Here is a 6000-nt window from a genome sequence, read left to right on the forward strand (position 1 = left end):
GGAAATGAATCATTGTTTCATCGTTCTTACAAATTTATTTCTATTTCCCCACTAAAGGAAATAGCATAAACAGATCTTTGTTTTGACATGCCTTTTAAAGTTTTATTTGACAAATGTATATTTTTAGAAAAGAAATTAATTACCAGGCAAAATTTCAATTTATTATTTAATTTCAATATTAAACTTATTAGCTTAAAAATCGTACTTTGGTAGAAGTGCATACACCAGGTGTTCAGAATGAAAAAAAAATTTAATTTTTTTTTAATAAAATTTTAAAGAAATTTATTCTTTCTTATATTTAAATTTTTTTTATTAATTTTGAAAATTTCAGTATGACAAAATAAACTTGAGTAAAATTTCTTCATCATTTTGTGAACTATTCTGCTACTTATAGACATATTTGTTGCAAAAATAATCCCTTATTTTTATTTAGCGCCGTCAATTTGAATTTACATCTGCCTAATATTTTTCAACAGAAAGATATAAAGATTCATTTACCTTTTTCACAAATATCAGGTTGTTTATCAAACGCATAACATATTGAATTTCAGATCCAGTCTAAAGCATCTGAAAAATTTAAAGGAATCTTTTCAATCCATGTTTTTAGTAATGCTGCCCTCTTCACTGCCATTATCCAATGTTTCCTGAAGGTAGTTTTATCAATTGAAAGGTACACTCATTTTTTGGAGCAAATTTTTCTGTAAAAACTAATCACAGACTGTCTCTAAAATCCTCAATAGCTGACCCCAAAATAAAAATGACTTTCTAAGAAAAGATGGGTCATTTTTCATCACATTTCAAATATTTCTTTACTGAAATGCCAGAATTCAATTTAAATGAAAATCAAAGAATATTTCATGGAATTCCTTTATTGAAATTCTAACTATTGCAACTGGAAGAAATGCTTTTCTACTTTTCAACTGACACCTGTTTTCGATGAATGAAAGTGTGTTTCAAACAGCTGCCTCAAATATAATAACAGCAAAAGGCAAATATCGATAGAATTATTTGAAGAATAGGTAAGGCCTTCCTAGTTTACCCAGATGGTTAACTCCCTAAAGGTTTAGTGTAGCTTTATACACGATTTCCACAATTTAGTGAGATTCAAATTGCCATTGAAAATTGACTGGAAAAATAGTTTTTTTTCCCTTGGAAACATAAGATTTTAGAATTTTCACAATATTACAGTTATTTTAATATTTTGTAAAATAGATTCATTGATCTTAATTAAACCAAAAAATAAAGCAAATTAATAAGTCATTTGTTAATTTCAAACTGTTTTCTATTGTCCTCAGAAAATTTAAAAGAACACAACGTGTCTTCTTTCAGCATAATAACATTATCCGCCTGCAGCTTAACAGGTAAATTGCATTTGACACGTGATCATTTTCTATTAATGAGCCTGTCTGCGTCTATGGGAGGCATTTACAGCTACCACACTTTACATGAAGATAGATGTAAACCCGAAAATGTGCACTTCGAAGCTGGAGTTTCAAATTTTTAGTTAGAATAATTTTTACAGATTTTTCAAATTGTCAAATTTTTCATACTCTTAACATAAAACTATTGCTTAATGCTTTTTAATCAACTTTTTTTGCTTTTACTCAGTATTTTAATCTGTCGAGAAACTCTATTTTGAATCTCTTATAATTCCAGACATTGCAAACATTTGGTGCTAACATTTACTCATCGACTCTCAAGAGATCATTTCGATGTAATGCCTTTTTCCAATTCATTTTGTATCGTTTCCAAAATAAATCACTTTGTAAATTAAAAGGATAATATTTCAGATAGACTTCCTGCTACAATATTTGAACTTCCAACTGAGCGCCACGAAATTTACTGAAAACATTTTCTTTATTTAGTTTCCAAATTATACTATTATTTACCAATGGAATTTGCAGTCAAAAAACAACTGTTTACTTTAAGCAAGTTATATTTAGGTTTTTATTAGAAATTTACATTGATTTTTATTCCCATATCTAAAAGCAAAAACTTTTTTCAATTCCAGTAGGATCAGAATTTGAACTTTCAAGTATGATATTTTGATTTCCATAATTATAATATTGTTTTCAATTTGTTTATTGATTTTAATGTCATTTATTGTATCAAATATTCTCTTGTGCATAAATTTATTCTAATCTTCACATTTTTAACACTTCAAAATTTTCAATTTTTCTCCCTACTTGTCTATATGCGCCTTAAATTTTTAACTTGAAGATTAAATTTTTGATTTATGTTTGAAAATGTTATTTTCCAAAGTAACCATTAATACTAGCTTTGAAGTCTTTTAGTGGCCAAGATAATTTTGTTTTTTGTAGAAAATTGCGAAACCTAAATAAAATTTGTTTATGTTTTTCCATGAATTAGATTCATTTTGCATAAAGTTTAGCTTTGAGAGTTGCAAGGCATTTTATCTAATTTTCAAAGAAAGCAGACGAAAAACCGATAGTTCTTAGATAACAATAATAACATTAAGTAAGTCGTAGAATTCTCATCTGGTTTCTTTTTAAAAATTTTATTAAAAAAATTTTTGCAGTTCATTTTAAAATATTAAAATAAACTTTACATAAAATGAAGTAATTCCTGAGACTAAATCGAGTCTTATAAATTAATAATAGCACTTGCCATCGATTCTTTTAAGTTACGTCTCATATTTTTCTTCCCTTTTTCATCTAAAATCACAAAAGAAAAAAAATTTTATTGTTTAGAAAGGATAGTCAATTTTTTGGAATTAATTGCTGACAAGTTTGTCAATTAGTATATAAAAATAAATAAATACACCTAATTATAATTNATATATATATATATATATATACCATAGACCATATACCCTTGACCATAGACATTAGGTGTAGAAGAAATGTACGTAGATACTTTTATTTACATCGCACTAGGGTTGCACAATGGGCTTTTCACGGCGGTCTGGGGAACACCCCTGAGGATGGTCAGAAGACATGCCATCATAATTTTGATCCTCTTCTGGGGGGATGACTCCCCTGCTTTGGTAGTCAATGTCCGGCGCGTGAAGTCGTGCACTTCGTGGTGGAACAGTTTAATGAGGAACGCGTATCCTCGGTCCCTACGCAGGCTGAATAAAGTGGTCGCAGCCACCTGAGACTTTGAAGGAAAATCTTGGCTGTCACCCATGTGCAGTTTTGTCACGGTATGTCCTTGAATCATATTGTATGCAATGCAGAATCATTTGAATGATTTACTAATTATCTGTTCTATCAAATTCAGTTCATTTTTATCCATTAGTAAAAGCAACTATAAAATTGTAAAACTTAAATCTTTTGTCAAATCAATTAGTTGAATATTTAAATATGTATCATTACAGATAGGATCAAACATCCTGAGTGTTGTGCATATAATCTTAGGCATTTGAACGAAAACAGAAATTTACTTTTAGTGTTGATTCTCTTTTAAAAGTTACAGCAGAGTATATTGGATGTCATTTTATATTTTGTACTAGTTAATGCGAAATATAAAAAAACTGATTTTAAACAAACTATCATAATTCGATACACAAGATTCAATTTTCCTCCATCTGCTCTACAATATCGTTCACTAATAGATTAGATTTCAATTCTAAATTGTATTATATTTCTTTAATTTCAACATCGTTTTCATTTTCTTGAAAGTATTTTTAAATTTAAAAATAATTTTAATAATAAAAATGCAAAGTTTATAGGTTATTTTAGCAAACAAAACAAAAATTTGCTTGAAAATAAAATGCAAACTGTACTTACATTTTTACAGATTTTAATAAGGCAAAACTACTCAATTTATTTCTCCGAGCAAAATCGTATTTCTATATTTGATTTAGTGGAATATGATATTCAGATCTATTGCAGGTCGTCGGGCTACCGAAGCGGGGGTGCCATCCCCTCCGCAGAGGATCAAAATTGTGATGGCATGTCTTCGGATCATCCTCCGGGATGTTTCCCAGACCGTCGCCAATAGCCCATTGTGCAGCTCTAGTGCGACGTAAATTAACAACAACAACAACATCAGATCTATTGTTCCCAAAAAATATAATTTTTAAAAAAAATTGCTTCTTATTAAAATTTGAACGCATCATTTCGGTATAAATATTATTTTTTAATGTTTCCATAGATGTTTTAAATGCATGTTCTAAATTTTTGTTAAGAAAAAAAATTGCTTGAAAATAAAGAGCAAGCTTTAGTTATATTTTAATAATTTTTTTCTGAGTAAAATTACCTAATTTGCATCGATAAACAAATTAATGTTTCAACATTTTATTCAGATCTATAGTTTACAAAATATTTAATCTAAAAAAAGTTTTTACTTTATGTTAGAACTTGAAAGCATCATTATATGTTAAGTATTATTTTATGTTTTAGTATTTCAATAGATGTTTTATAAATCTGCCTTACATTTCTAAGAACATGTGAAACTAACTAAATAAATAAAAAATTTCGCTGTTACAGACTTATGTTTTGAAGTAAGAATTTCAGAAATTCTTATTTCAGTTCTTCATTATTAGTTTCATTCTTAACTTTCCGGGATGTTTTAATTAATAAATTTGAAAATTTATTATAATAATTAGAATTATCGATATAAAATTCCCCGGAGATGAGTAAAAGCATTTTAAAATTCAATGTGCTATTCAGTGATATTTACTTCGTTCATCTTTTTATGATCAGTATTGTAAATAAAGTATCTCTATTTAACCTGACACTTTAAATAAACGGATTATAAAAATCTATATGTAAAATGTAGGAAAATTTAGTTTCAGTAGACAGACTAATTCATTATATATTCAGGAGACTTATATCAAAATATTTATTAGAAATCATTCCTTAAACGTTTTCTAGGAAACGATTATTTCATATAAATGGCTTATTAAAAATTTATAAAAAAAAAAGTATGAAAGTTAAATTTCGAGAAAACAAAGTATTTTTCTGTAAAAAAAAAAAGAAGAAGAAATCTTACCTCTGGACGTTCTATTATTGAGTATCCCAGAGTGGAGAGGCAAACACTCGAACTCCAGATGTCGAAAACCATTGGCGCCACAAACATAACAGAACTTGATTGAAATCCTACTGATAGACGCGAGTTGGGGCGGTGCGCCTTGTCCGCCCTGTTCTTCAGCTCTGCAGCGCCCTAGAGGAGAGCAGACTTGGGATCTAGGGAAGGTCCATTATGTTTCTAGAGAATGAGGGGGGTTAAGATGCAAGGGGGACGGCAGCATGTAAAAGGGAAGAAAAGTCACTCCTTTTACGTGATTTAGTTTTTTTAGTCGAGAGCTGTCATTGGTTCCGTTATTCATCTATTGCTCTCCTTTATTAAGTTAACTGTTTTTCAATTTAGCGGTTTGTTTTAAGCACTCCTTTTATTCTGAGTATTTTTTTTAGTCGTTTTTTTTTCTTTTTTCTTTTTCTTTTTTTTTTTTTNAATTTTTTTTTTTTTTTTTTTTTTTTTTTTTTTTTTTTTTTTTTTTTTTTACTTCGCTAGACACGTTTGCATAAGACTTTTTATGACGGCCAGCTGGTATGCTCTCGGGGATTTACAGAATCTTGTAGCTTCGCACTGATCCTGCGGCCTTCTGTGATATTTATTTAGTTACTTGGTTCTCCGTCTCGAATTCTCCACTTTTTGACTTGTACTAATCAATTCATTTTCAAAGTATGTATTGAAACTAATGCAGGTTAGGGCACTTTATTTTAGTTGTAGGGACAAGAAAAGAAACAGAAAATCCCCCTCCTTTTGACCTAATGAATAATCTGTGACCATCAAAATTGCAAATTCATTCACATATTGAGATAAAATTCATAATGGACTAATATATTTTAGTTTAGTTTAGCCTCGATCCCCTGAGCTCCTCTCTGATGTGTCATTAATGTTATTTCACTGAGATGCTTATTTGTAATTGTACTTCTGTGACCTCGAACAGCAGATTTCAACTGTCTTTTCATTTGACTCTTCTCTTGCAATCCAATTATTTGTTCCACTTATTTGTGACCTTCTTTTTAT

The 6000-nt window shown here is 29.2% G+C and overlaps 1 protein-coding gene across 1 annotated transcript in view; it reads right to left on the reverse strand.

Annotated features, from left to right (window-relative positions):
- The window catches only part of LOC107446547 (two pore potassium channel protein sup-9-like), a 92001-nt gene extending 86869 nt beyond the window's left edge, over positions 1–5132 (reverse strand). The window contains exon 1 of the mRNA XM_071184367.1: positions 4960–5132. The gene's annotated coding sequence lies outside the window, so the exon portion shown is untranslated. The remainder of the gene's footprint in view (positions 1–4959) is intronic.
- Positions 5133–6000: the final 868 nt, after the last annotated feature.

The sequence above is a fragment of the Parasteatoda tepidariorum genome, chromosome 8 (genome assembly GCF_043381705.1).
Source record: "Parasteatoda tepidariorum isolate YZ-2023 chromosome 8, CAS_Ptep_4.0, whole genome shotgun sequence".
Taxonomy (NCBI): Eukaryota; Metazoa; Arthropoda; class Arachnida; order Araneae; family Theridiidae; genus Parasteatoda; species Parasteatoda tepidariorum.